Consider the following 15,445-nt stretch of genomic DNA (forward strand, 5'->3'; position numbering starts at 1 on the left):
AATAGTTGTAAGAAGAATAAACTGTCTACATCCGAATCAATCAAACGCGGAATCATACAATTCGGATAATTATATTACGGAGCATTTTGACAGGACTCTTCAATGGAACCACTTATTTAGTGGAAGAAAAAAAGATGGCTACTTATTTAGAAGAAGAAGAAAAATGGCCAAGCTAAAATATTATGGTGGTTATTCGAGGGGCGATTGTATTTTGAGATGACCTCCTTCAGTTAACCTTATTTACCCAGCCGGGATTGATTAGTTTGACAACCTTTAGTGTAAGCTTAGAATGTACTTGTAATAAACATGACAAATATTGATTGTGAAATTTCTTTTTTTATTAATTTTGTTTGTTCAGAGACCACAGTTTTATGGACATACTGTTAAAAATGTATGTAAACATAGTGGAGTTATGCCCCTTGACATGAATTGTAGGGAAATTCATGTACAGGAAAGTGCAATTGTTTGATAAAAACAGAATTATCGATTGATTTTTAAAAAACAGACATGTTAATGTAAACAGTTGCTGTTTAAATTTGTATACATTTTTCATACTCGCATACCTCTTTTAATTCAGCAGTGCTGACGATTGTGTTTACATTGTACAAGTGTGTATTACTTACAGACATCTGTGTTACTGTTTACAGATGTGTTTCCGCTTACCAGTGTATGTATTTCTGCTTACTAATGTATGTGTTTCTGCTTACAGACATCTGTGTTACTTGTTACAGGCATCCATGTTACTGGTTATGGATATGTGTGTTACTGGTTACAGACATCTGTTTTACTGCGTAGATGTTACTGATTGCCGACATCTGAGTTTTTGATTACATACATGTGTTACTGAATATAAAAATCCATGTTACTGGTTATAGACATCTATGTCACTGCTTCTAGACATCAACAACACTGGTTCGAATGAGAACTGTCAGATGGGCTACATTTTTTCTGACCACTAAAACGGCAGGGTCAGGTGTAACCCTGAACAGTGATGTGGTTATGTTGATCAAGTTAACTGCTGAAAATGTCCATGAATGTCTGCTGATCTTCGAAATATCTGAATGGTGAGGTTCGTCAAGAGACTTTATGTGACGTATAAATAAGGTTTTGTTTAACGACAAAACATCTAGTTTGTTTTCTCATATAATATAATAATATGTACAGTTTTTATTATTCAGGCTATGTGTGTAAGTAGGCTCTGCTCACAGATGTAAAATGATACATCTGAACATAAAGGTAGGTTGTACAATATGATGGCTGTGATCAGTTGTCATGTGGCCTGGTACTCAAAATATCATCCATCTAAGCCTCCTTAAACTAAAATTAAACACTTAATTGCTTTTTAATTCTCAAATGAAAAAAATTAACAGATATAGTTTTCAGATGTTCATCTTTTGATAGTCACCTAAAGATTTAATATTGTAATTAACTTTTCTATTTATATCTCATTTGATGACTTCAATACCAAAGTTAAATTGCTCAAAATTCAAATGAGATGCATAACGTTTACTTGGTTGATCAGAGATAATCAATGCCCACCGTCCTGTTCCACCCACAATCATATTTACAATCCATTTTTATTCTTGGAGCTGATGTCTGTGATAAATTTACAAAAGTTTTCAAAACACGTTTATTTCTACTCCGATTTTTTTTATAATTATATGTTCTTATGTTTTGTTTCCTGTTTTCCATGACTGTCAAAGCTGAAAAACCATTATGTTTTATTAAATGTATTTGTAAATTTATGAATGGGTTACATATCAATGTTACTGGAGAAAAAATGTATATACTTACCTTAATGTTTTCTTTAATTTTTTTTTATTCTGCACACAACTTTACTACTCTGTGACAGTTTTCAATAAACGAAATTATGTTTTACTTCTCTCTTTGTCTTCTTTTTCTTGTTGTTCATATTGATTCTGTTAGGTAAATTGAAATTTGATAAGGATGCAAGTGGCACCCCCACTGTGAGGAGCTTGGATGGGTGTCCACCAATCGGAGTGGTTAAAATGTGCACTGTAAGGAGTATGGACGTATTGCCAATATGTCCGTTGCTGAAACCTTGGCAAGAGAGAGAATAAGATAAAAGACCCCAAAAAAGAAGTCAGTACAAAGTGGATACCTACTGACAAAATCCCTCTGAATTATGAAATGGATAATAACACATAATTAGCATAATTATTCTGATTATATATACAGTAACCTTTAATTTCATGGAATTTTTCTTGCTATTCGATTTAAATTGGTGAAAATTAAATCCTGATTTCATGTGATTAACAGTGATTCTTATAACTTCTTGTGATTGTCAACTTATCACCTTTCTTTACCACTGTTTGTACAGCAGGGTGGTTCAAATTTATTGAAATTACAGGTAATTTGCTGTGTAGTACTGGGGTAAAATGAAAAGCTTTTGATGTTACAGCATTGAATAAATATTGAATACACACGTACAGTGACTATGGTCTGTAAACCCAACCTTACAATTCAAATACATGAATGCATTCAGTTCTGTGCAAAAAAAAAAAAAAACATTAAACAGGTCAAACTGTGTTTGATAGTGCTTATAGTTGCCGGATGACAATAAAATCTTTCCATGTTTGTTTTGGTTTTTTTTTGTTGTTTTTGTTGTTGTTATTTGTTGTTGTTTTTTGTTGTTGTTGTTTGTTGTGTTTTTTGTTGTTGTTTTTGGTGTTGTTGTTTTCTGTTGTTGTTTTTGTTGTTGTTGTTTATTGCGCTCAGCAATGAGACGTTAGAGCAAGGAAACAGGATTGGTTGGCCTAGTGTCAGTATAATGTGACTGGGTGTGGTGTCATGCCTGGTGTCTTTGGCATGATTATACTCTAGTGACGTCAGCACTTTGGCGACATTGACTCCCCCTGCCACAAGAACACATAGTATACGTATACACACCTAATAACTCCTCGTCATATAACGACTGGGGAATTGTTAAGTACGAAGTAAAATTCAAAGCATTTATTCATTCAAAGCTTACTCATCTTAATTTACACTCTTTCGGATACATTCTGATTCATATCATTCATAAATATGACGTTTTTCTCCAATTTTCCGTAATGTTCAGATAGGTTAATGTAATTTCTAAACTTTCAACTCCAGTCAAGTTTCAACCTCCATTGAATAGCTGAGTCTTTATATGGTATAAGCCCGTCAGGGAGGCTCGAGCAGCAGCTGGGCGATAAATAAGGGCGATAACTCTAAACGGATTGTTCAACAGCAAGATCGACAAAGATATGCACAAAGCACATCTATATATGTATACATGCCCTTAACTAGGTTAATTGTGTAACTATTTTTTAACACCAACTATATATACACAAATCGATTAAATTGCTTTATTACAACAAGGTTTTAATGAGGAATGAAACTTACGCAACGATTGTATCAACTTAATTGATATATATATAAATAGTATCTAAAGGCTATAAGCATACATCATTCTGTCCCCCTAAATGGTATGTGACAGATTTCAAGGAAGATAATCACATGTGTGTCAGCTCCTAAATAGGATAATCTGTGTATACGTAGCTATGAGGCCTTTGGTAACTGTATGTTTAAAGCTTTGCTTACTTTTTTATTGTTTAACAGTATATAAACATGTTCGCGTGAATTGAATCATGCTCCGGAAATTGGCCACTTCAAGGTCAGGTCAAGTGGCACTGAAGAGACAAGAAAGTCAAAACATGGTCAGCGATAACGAATAAATAAATAAATAGAGAAAGGAAGAAAAAAAATGTAATTCTTCAACCTTTTCGCATGTTTGCAAGGTGTTTATTCAAGCATATTCTGAAGATATTATTCTGTGTGAACTGATAAAAATGTATTTTTGTGAAGCCATGAAATTGGCTAATCCATCCAATGTAGTTGTGTCAAATGTAGTAAAAATGTGCATAAACTGCACTGAAAGTTGCTCTTTCATATGCGAAAATGATTTGGTTAGACAGCATTTGCGAAATATAATAAGTTTAAGTGTGTACAAAACTTGGTGAGTTGTTCATTTATTTGCGTAATATTTACAAAAATGTCTAAATGTAGAAATTTTTCAAAAAGAATGAAAGCGCTGCCGCCACCGATTAGTAGGCCTATCATCCCGAAGACAGCACTCGGCCAACGAAGAGGATGGGGTAGCGTCGAAAAACCTTTCGTTAAATTTCTTCCCTGAATGATGATGGATTGCATTTTCGTTGATTTAACGGATTAAACCGTTCCTGGCAACGAAATAATCCGCTCCTTTACGAAATAACCCATAATCATCAGCTGATTAATATTTTAGATCGAAGAAAATGCTAGCCGTCATCACTTTTAAACATTGTTCTTGTTTTTTTTGTTGTTGTTGTTGTGTTGTTGTTGTTGTTGTTTTTTGTGTGTTGTTTAATCTTTTCTCAACAAGCACGTGTATTAAGGATTACTGCCTTTTCAATTAAATTGTGGTGTTCAAATTTTCAGGTTTTTCGACTGTACATGTATACATTGCAGTTTTTCTTCAAATATGGCGCACAGTGGTTACAGCTCTGCTATGCATGTTTTAAAACTGGAGTATATTTTTAACTGTGATTATTAGCGGTTATCAGCTGTCAGGTACAAGGTATTGGACTGTGACGTACAAGCTTTTCAGCTGCGGGGTGCGATGTTTTCAGCTGTGAGGTACAAGTTATTCAACTGCGGGATGGAAGGTTTTTAGATGTAGGCCTATGATGCTAGGTTTTCAATTGCAGGATGCAAAGTTTTCAACTATGAGGTAAAAGTTTTCAACTGCGGGGTGCGAGGTTTTCAGCTGTGAGGCACAAGGTTTTCAACTGTGCCGTAGGCCTACAAGGTTTTCAGCTGTCAGGTACAAGGTTTTCATGTGAGACGTACAAGTTTTTCAACTGCACGGTGCAAGGTTTTCAACTTTGAGGTACAAGTTTTTCAGCCGTGAGGTACAAGGTTTTCACCTGTGAGGTACAAGGTTTTCACCTGTGAGGTACAAGGTTTTCAACTGTGGGGTGCAAGCTTTTCAACTGTGAGGTACAAGGTTTTCATTTGTGAGGTACAAGGTTTAAAACTGTGAGTTACCAAGTTTTCAGCTGCAGGGTACAAGTGTTTCAACTGTGGGTACAAATTTTTCCACTGTGGGGTGCAACTTTTTCCACTGTGGGTACAAGTTTTTCCACTGTGGGTATAAGTTTTCACTGTGGGTACAAGTCTTTTCCTTTGTGGATACAAGGTTTCCACTGTGGGTACAACTTTTTCCAATATGGGTATAATTATTCCATTGTGGGTACAACTTTTCCCACTGTGGGTACAAGTCTTTCAACTGTGAGGTGCAACTTTTTCCACTGTGGGTACAAGTTTTCCGCTGTGGGTTTAACTTTTTCCACTGTGGGTACAAGTTTTTCATTTGTGAGTACAAGTTTTTCCACTGTGGGTACAAGTTTTCAGCTGTGGGTTTTACTTTTTCCACTGTGGGTACAAGTTTTCCACTGTAGGTACAAGTTTTTCCACTGTGGGTACAAGTTTTTCCACTGTGGGTACAAGTTTTCCGCTGTGGGTACAAGTTTTTCCACTGTGGGTACAAGTTTTCCTCTGTGGGTTTAACTTTTTCCACTGTGGGTACAAGTTTTCCGCTGTGGGTTTAACTTTTTCCACTGTGGGTACAAGTTTTCCGCTGTGGGTTTAACTTTTTCCACTGTGGGTACAAGTCTTTCATTTCTGGGATAGGTCACAAGTTATTTATCAGTGGAGTACAGGTACACGTATTTTCAACTGCAGAGTTTTCAATTTTGGGTTTCGGGTTTTTCAACAATAACATATTTTATTCAGCAATTTATACGTACAGTTTTCTTTAGCTTTCATGGCGTTCAAGATTTTGAACCCAATTAAGGGAAGGGAGGTTTCCAGCTAAGAAGCGATTAATAAATACTATTTGTATATCCTGCTTAAGAAGTATTGCTTGTAAAAAAGTGGATACCATAAAATTTCGTTCAGCCTCAATAGAGATATTACACAAAAGATTAATCTGTTAATTTCAACATAAAATCTGTTGTCTTGATGAAAATGCCGTCATGTATTCTGTTAAATTTAACACATATTCTATTAATTCAACACGCATAAAGATTCCATTAGACTAACAGGATATTCTGAGTGAAAGACGTATGTAAACTGTCACGCCTACAAACATTTTTGGAAATCAGAGCTCATTTAATTTAATTTAATCAATTTTTTGAGCGTACAGCCGCGTGGGCCATACGCGTGGGCCGCGTGAAACGAATACTACTTATTGCTAATATGTAGCATTAGTTTTTGCTAGCCGATTGAAACGTATTATCTAGGAAGGGAAATATCCCTTGTCACGACTTTTATTTGTTGGCTTTCTAAAAATGTATTCAGTATAATTAAATGTCCTATTCAGGTTGCGCAGTATTCCATTATTAACAACTGAGCAGTCTCCAGGTACACTGTATGAGATGAGTTCAAACCCAATGCATGTTTTATGGTTCCCGGTATTCCAGACAATTCACCGAGTAGGACATAAACTACTAATCAGTTACCGTAGTAATATTACACGTCTGTTAATATATATCTGTACATACAGACCTAATAAGTATATTCATCTTTCCACACCAATATATATGGGTGCGGTGGCCCGTTAGTGCCATTCGAAATTTTTATTTATTTATTTATTTATTTGATTGGTGTTTTACTCCGTACTCAAGCACATTTCACTTATACGACGGCGGCCAGCATTATGGTGAGTGGAAACCGGGCAAAGCCCGGGGGAAACTCACGACCATCCGCAGGTTGCTGGAAGCCCTTCCCACGTACGGCCGGAGAGGAAGCCAGCATGAGCTGGACTTGAACTCACAGCGGCCGCATTGGTGAGAGACTCCATGGTCACTCCAACTGAGCCACGGAGGCCCCTTCGAAATTTTTAACATTTCCTATTGATTTACGATGACACTATTGGCTTTCTGATGAAAATTGTCCTCATGAACAAAGAATTTGAAGTATATATCCGTATACACTTCGCAAAACAGTGAAAAAGGTTTTCTCCCCGCAGAGAAAACGTTTACAACATGGAGAAAACCTTTCTACTGTGGAGAAAAAGGTTTGCACTACGGAGAAAACCTTTCGACCGCGGAAAAAATGTATACACCGCGTAGAACAACAAATGCTACAGTCATAAACTTTGAAAAACAATGAAAAACGTTTTCTCCTCCAGGGTAGAAATGTTTTCCTCCGCAGTGCAGGGGTTTTCTCAGCGGTGTAGAGGTTTTTTCTCAGAGGTGCTGAAGTTTTCTCCGTGGTGTAAACGTTTTCACCTTGGTGTAAAGGTTTTCTCCTTGATGTAAAGGTTTTCTCCTTGATGTAAAGGTTTTCTCCTTGACGTAAAGGTATTCTCCACCGTGTAAAGGTTTTCTCCATGTACTGTGTAAAGGTTTTCTCCACGGTGTAAAGGTTTTCTCCGTGCACGGTCTAAAGGTTATCTCCATGTACGCTGTAAAGGTTTTCTCCACAGTGTAAGCCTTTTCTCCGAGGAGAAAACGTTTTTCACTGTTTTTCGAAGTTTATGGTTGAATTTATCAATTTTGGGTAAAATGTGTTTATTCTGTGTTAATTTACTTCTACATGTACACATGTAGGCCTGCTTCAAATTCTTTGTTATTAATGATACTTTTTAACTATTGGAATTCCTTTGAATCGTTGTATATATCAGTAGAAAATGTCGAAAAATTTTAATGGTACAAGCAGGTCACCGTAGATGGTGGTTTTAGGTTTACACAACGTCAGTCCGTCTGTTACAAAAATGTTTCCTGGACTTGTTTTCAAAACAGTTCGGGACTGCAAACTAAAACATGATACACGATTTCGCCTTAACTCACGCGTTCAGAATCAAGAGATTCCGATTGTTTCGTCTATTTGCCTCATTGCCTTTTTTTTTGTTCTATTATAGACTATTATAGCAATAGCTATGTTATAGTATATAACGCGTCCGAAGACATCCAGAATTTATCCAGCTGTTTCTTCGCTACTTGTCGAAAATGAGATCTTTATAAATACCTCTCGCGGTCAAGTTGCACACATTTCTGGGGTAATAACGTTATACATGTACATATACGAACATTCAAAAAAGTAATCTGTTGAAAGTGACACAAATTTGTATTACAATAACAGAATATATTCTAGCATCACTCAGACAACAGACTTTCTGTTAAATTTAAAAGAATACTGTTTTGAGTTAAAGTGTGTCAAACATTTTTGTACACGAGGGCCCAGTTATAAATTATGTCGCTTGTTTACTGTTTTTTATAAATGACTATCCTCGCAACTGTCCTATATATAAAACTGGAATTTGATTGTGTCTGTATGTCTCGCTTGCTGTATGCGTTTGCTAGGGGTTGTATTTTATTTAATACCTTTTTTATTCCTTTGATTTACTTATTTATTTATTTGATTGGTGTTTTACGCCGTACTCAAGAATATTCCACTTATACGACGGCGGTCAGCATTATGGTGGGTGAAAACCGGGCAGAGCCCAGGGGAAACCCATGACTATCTGCAGGTTGCTGTCAGACCTTGCCACGTACGGGCGGAGACGACTGTGATTGTGATACTCAAGAATATTTCGCTTTAACGACGGCAGCCAGCTTAGTGGTGGGAGGACACTGGGGCAGAACCCAGGAGAAACCCATGACCATCCACAGTTACGGCCGGAGAGGAAGCCAGCATGAGGTGGACTTGAACCCACAACAACCGCATTGATGGGAGGTTCCTGGGTCATTACACCGCGCTCGGCCACGGAGGCCCCGATTACATATGTCTGGAGAAGATTTGACTAACATAATATTTAAAGGCACCGGGTCACAGTCCGTCAATCTAATGCAGTTAAAAACGTCATATACATGGGAGAACAGTGAGTCTTCTTCCAGCCACAGTATACGTACTGGTGTAAACAGGATGTTATGCATGATACTGAAAAGTGTCACATGGTAAAGTAAGCATATATATCTTGTGACAGAACATTCAGATAGCGGGGTGGGGGGTTTGAGTTCAGCTGTCAGTTGTTGTTTTTTTTTTTTTTTTGTTTTGTTTTGTTGTTTTTTTTTTTTTTGTTTTGTTTTTTTTATCTCGCTCGAATGTTCATACAACGTTTATGTACCTATAAGACTACATGTGTGGGATCTACCATTACAATGTTGTATTTTTATAGTAACATTTGTTGCCACTTTGGGCTGCAGTGTATTTTTTCCTTTAATCAGTGATCAGTCAGCACTCTTCTGATTGTGAATTAACAGCCAAATGCGAAGATAAATAGAACCAGGTGTTGTAAATGTACAATACTGTCTCCTGTTTTTTGGTTTTCTTTGTTGTTTTTTTTTTTTTGTTTTGTTTTTTTGTTTTTTTGTTTTTGTTTTTTTGTTTTTTTTTTTTGTTTTTTCGCAGCCAAAATGCAGCAACATATCGTGACGTCACAGCTAAAACGGGTGTATATGAACAAATTATTCGAGGATGGCAATTCCGTAAACCTCGATTGTTATATATACGTTCCTGTATTACTTGTTATGTGGTTACTCAGTGGCCGGATACACAAATATATGGTATCAGTAATCCTCATATTGGGCTAGGCGTGTGTAGACGTTTCGCTACAATCCGTTTTTGACGTAACAATGGCTCTAGGTCTTACTTCACACGAGTGCCACTTCACAAGATTAAAAAACATGCCGCCTTCCAATGTCTACGTATGAATTACTTCAAATTACTGTTTAAACTGAACCATCTGGTGTGGTTATAATTTCCTTTGATCAGCTATGTCAGTGAACATATGGCATAGGCACCAACATATTCAACACACGCATATCTGTAATGGTATTGTCTTGTTTACCTTTGAATTCTTTTTTTTTTGTGAAACTGTGAAAGTTTTGATACATGCATGTATATTTATGTTTTTTAAGGTTTTGTTCATGTATATGGGAAGTATATATATATGTATTGTCTTGTTTACCTTTGAATTTTTTTTTTTTGTGAAACTGTGAAAGTTTTGATACATGCATGTATATTTATGTTTTTTAAGGTTTTGTTCATGTATATGGGAAGTATATATATATATATATATATATATATATATATATATATATATAGAAGGGGTTTATATTGAAAACCATTGTTCTCACATAATGACAATCGATGTAGACAACCGTATAACTATAACGCATTTATGCGTATTGATTTTTATTTATTTGATATGTAGGTGTTTCACGCTGTACTCGAGAATATTTTTCACTCTTATACGACGGCGGCCAGCATTATGGTAGACGGAAATTGATCCGGGGGAAACCCACGACCATCCGTAAGTTTCTGCAGACCTTCCCACGTTCGGCCGGAGATGAAGCCAGCATTAGCCAGACTTCTGGGTCATTGTGCCGCGCTGGCACGGCAACAACCTCGGCTAAGGGGGCCACAATGAGTATTGAGGTACTAGTATACGTTTGTTTAGATACGCCGTTTTATCGGGTGGTATAGGGTTTTTAAAACGGATTGAACTTTTGATTTTATTTATTGGACTGGTGTAACTTAACCCCCTACACTGAATTTGTAATTCACGTACATTCAAGCCGTTTGTAATGCTTGATTGAGACAAACTTGTATGCCCAGGGTAAACAACCCCTCTTCGCTAGTTTCCTGAACAAATTCCTGACGTACAACCATATACAACCGAATCAACGAGAGTTGAATTCGAACCTGCGACCTTATTGGTCAGTGGTAGATCCCCTGTAACTAGAACAACACTTTATTCCAATATGAGAAGCCAGATTCAGATTTTTTGGGTGTTATTTTGTTTCTGAAAGTCCATCAAGCTGATGATGTACATGTCAAAGATTTACACACAACCTGCAGCTTTTGTATAAGCCTTCCTGTTTTCTGGGAATCTTCTGCATGGTGTGCTATTTGTCATGATCTATATGTACTTACAATTTTGGACAAAGAATGTAGCGTATAAAAAAAGGCTTATATGCCGTTATTGTATGGTGGGTATTTGTTTTCCTTCTCAGTAATGGAAGCTGATGGAACATTTGGTAGTGTCTTCATCATTTTTAAAGAATGCACCATTGCGGAGTCCCGGTTTTGAGACTGAATTTCTGCATACATACTGGGGTGAGGCAAAGAGTTCAAATCTAGGCCCGTTGATACATATATATATATATATATATATATATATATATATATATATATATATATATATATATATATATACGCTGCCCGCGTTGTTGGGTTTTTAATTCTCTTCCTGTCTTATAATTGGCATCAATCCAATATACCAGGCGATTATCTTACATCAATTTTGTTGTACTGCTTAAGACTCATGGCTGTACGTGGGTTCAATAATAATGAAGCAGCTCGTGAAACGTTTTGCGTTTACACAGTGATGCCTTGACTTCATTATTATTTTTTTTTTTTTTTTACTAATACCGTAGCATGATTTCATTTATTTATTTCATTACTCAGAAATGTATCTCTATTAAAAAGGCGCATGGTTACAACTTTAAGCGGAAACATTGGAGTGGTCTGGTGTCAACCAAACATGCGCCTGATTTCGCCAGGTATACATTCCATGCAAAAGACTTCAAGCCACCGCCTGGCTTCCCCTCCGACCGTACGTGAGAAGTTCTTCAAACAATCTAAATATTGTCTGTGTCCTGATTCCTCCCACCATAATGCTGACCGCCGTCGTATAGGTACAGTATTCTTGTGCACGGCGTGAAACACCAGTCAGATATAAGTAAAAATCACGGCTGAGCTAAAAAGTATTGCCACAGCTGGATTCCACTGTGTTTGATATCCTAAAAATTGGCCAGTGGCAGATCGATGATGGCAGCGAGGACAACTCGTTAGGCGAATGAGCCAGAGAGGATTCCTCTATTTTACAGACATCAGTGGATCGCATTATGAAGGGAGGAAACCGAACATGCAGAACCCGTGGGAAACCCACGATCTTCCCACGTACGAGCAGTCGAATCTAACAGCTGCACAGTATATAAACTATATGCGACAGCTACTTCTCCACATATATAGGCCAATAATGAAGCCAGATTGACATGTACCACAAAATATCATCAATAAGTATTGGTATATGAACAACATACGTACGCCGCACTCATACATTAGTTACTGCACGATGTTGGCAGATGTTCTCACAACTGCACGCAGACATGGACCCTGAGACTCTATACCCGCCGTTAATCATGCGCGATGGCATAGCGTACTATATCATCACATCGACGAAATTGCCCGACATATAGGGCTTTATGCTCCAGTATTGCACTTTTATTTCGGGTGTCATGCATTTAGGTCATCTTGTAAAAGGGCAGACGTTTTCCTTTGAAAATTAAAGCTCTTGTCGCTCGTTTCAATCTGTGGGTGATTGGACAGTTCGCTTCTTAACCTGCCATTGCACTTTTATTTCAGGTGTCATGCATTTAGGTCATTTGTAAAAGAGCTCGTTTTTTGATTTGAAAATTGAAGCTGTCATCGTGCATCAAACTCCCTGGGTGATTGGACAGTTCGCTTCTTAATCTGGTATAGCACTTTTATTTCAAGTGTCATGCATTTAGGTCATTTCATGAAAGAGTTCATTTTGATCTGTAAATAAAAACTCTCGTCGTTCGTCCACCATCAGAGGGGATTGATCAGTTCGGTTCTTAATCTGGCATTGCACTTTGTTTTTAGGCAACAAGTATTTAGGTCATTTTGTAACATAGGTCATATTTTGATTTGTAAATAACAGCTCCCGTCATCGTCCCCATCAATGGGTATGGAACAGTTCAGTTCTTTATCTCGCAATGCACTTTCATTTCGGGCAATAAATATTTAGGTCATTTTGTAACATAGGTCATATTTTGATTTGTAAACAACAGCTCCCGTCGTTCGTCCTCCATCAAGGGGAATTGAACAGTTCGGTTCTTTATCTCGCAATGCACTTTCATTCTGGGCAACAAGTATTTAGGTCATTTTGTAACATAGGTCATATTTTGATTTGTAAATAACAGCTCCCGTCGTTCGTCCACCATCAGAGGGGATTGATCAGTTCGGTTCTTAATCTGGCATTGCACTTTCATTTTAGGCAACAAGTATTTAGGTCATTTTGTAACATAGGTCATACTTTGATTTGTAAATAACAGCTCCCGTCGTTCGTCCCCATCAAGGGGGATTGAACAGTTCGGTTCTTTATCTCGCAATGCACTTTCATTTCGGGCAACAAGTATTTAGGTCATTTTATAAAAGAGCTCATATTTTACTTTGAAAATTATAAAGCTCTCGTCGTTCGTTCTATCCGTAGGTGATTGAACAGTTCGGCTCTTAATCTGGTACAGCACTTTTATTTTAGGCAACAAGTACGTAGGTCATTTTGTAAAAGAGGTCATATTTTGATCTGCAAATTAAAGCTCCCGTCCTGCAAATCCTAGCTGAATGTGCAAAGAAGACAAAGATTACGTAATACCAGTTAATATTCCGTATATACGTGTACATTCATATTTATAACACTAACTAATATAACGGGTACAAGCGAGTCCATGCTTTAATGCCAGTTCATACAATTTATATAGTACAAATATAGCACTATTCATATCAGTACAAAGCTATTGTAAAAAATGTAGGCCTTTGTATGAAAATACTTCTACAATATAATATTCTTTCGCATTTTCGACCTTTTTTTTATTTCAGATGTCGATGTTTACTTGCTGTGAATTAACTCGGCCCAATATTTGGTGTTTGTATACAATATAAAATTCATATTCGGTTCGAGGCTGTCGCTATTTCCCACCACCATTTTTGCTATATAGAGAACAACGACAGTGATGGTAATGAGCATGCGTGGGAACAAAGCCTATAAAGCCCATCAGCCGAAATGGCCACAGACCCCCATTAGTTTTCCATAAGCGACAATGTTAACGTTTAGCGCTGTAGCTCAGTCCCAAACATTCCGAGGCCAATAAGCTTTGGTGCATACCTGGCCCAGCCTGAGAGAAAGAAGCTGTAAAAATCTTGACATAGGTTGACCGTCAAAATCTGGACCTTTACATGCCGGCAGCTGGGAGGGGTGCTTAGCAACGTCAAGGGGACGTCACTCGCAGCCTCGTCACCACCTGTCTCCTTGTGTCCTCTCGCCCAGAATTTCAAACTTTCACCATTAAAACTCATACCTGCCCAAAGCTTAGACAATTTCCATCATTTTCATACCAAGCATGCACTTGTACACCAAAAACGGCAGGCTGGCAGCAAAAAAAGACTTTACACCCTAAAATACACAGAACTACAATCGTCCCTACTGAAAAACGCAAGTTGTAATGGGGGTCTGTGTCCTATCACACCAGCCAACTTTTTTTAAAATCAATCATTTTTGCACCACATAATGCTTACTACCTCTAAACCTCACACATAAAGTTACAGCTTGATACATGCAAAAACTTTTCAGTAGGAGGAATTTAACTTGGGGTACCCCTATCTTGGAAATGTGTCTGTTTGTCCGTCCTCAAGCACCAAGTTCAAAGCTCTGTAGTGCACATACCGTTGAAAATATCTTAACCAGGTCAAATGTTTTGGAAAGCTGGTATGTATATCTGCAAGAAAAATGAAAAAATTCCAATGACAAAGTATTTTACATTTTCCATTGACAAACATTTAGAAAATTATGGATTTTCAAGTAGATTTTCTTGTTTACAGCAGTGTTAAGAAAATACTTAAAAGCCAAAAGTGTCAAAATATATATCAAAAGACAGGTAATTTATCTGACAATTCACTTAGCAAATATAGGACATACCTTTTAGCAACTTTGTGCAAAATTTGACTTAAAGTGATACAGGTGGGTAGCAAAGCGGAGTTTCAAAATTCCAGAAAAGTACATTTTGATCACCATCAAAGTAAACATATGCATCCAAATTGATATAGAAATGCTCATAGGCAGAGTTTCCATGGATAGGGCTAAAGAAAAGACTAGTATCCCTTTTACATAGTGATTCACATGATAAAACCCTTTAAAAGATCACCCACTCCCCCCCCCCCCCCACACACACACTACCCCCCTTTCCGGTCTCCCCCATGGCTGCCATTGGTTGGCTGGCTTACCTCAACTCACAGTGCAAAAGAATCCCACCACCTGTGTTGTTGCCTCAGACTAAATTAGTACTTTCCACATAACAAACACCAAAGTGTGACACTGGCATCTACAAGAGATAAGTAGAGGGGAGAAATATGAATTTGCCACTTACAAAAATAAAGCCACACAGTACATGCACATTGGTCATTCAGACAGTCAGCAAGGCAACCCTCCCAAGACATGTTGAAGGGACCCAAGAAGAGGGGAAAAGCTATACTTTTTAACCTGTAACAACACAGAAATCCTCAAATAATCAGTGAGAAATTACATCCGTAATCAGGTTCCACACTGGGTGTT

The sequence above is a fragment of the Liolophura sinensis genome, chromosome 2, assembly GCF_032854445.1.
Source record: "Liolophura sinensis isolate JHLJ2023 chromosome 2, CUHK_Ljap_v2, whole genome shotgun sequence".
Classification (NCBI taxonomy): Eukaryota; Metazoa; Mollusca; class Polyplacophora; order Chitonida; family Chitonidae; genus Liolophura; species Liolophura sinensis.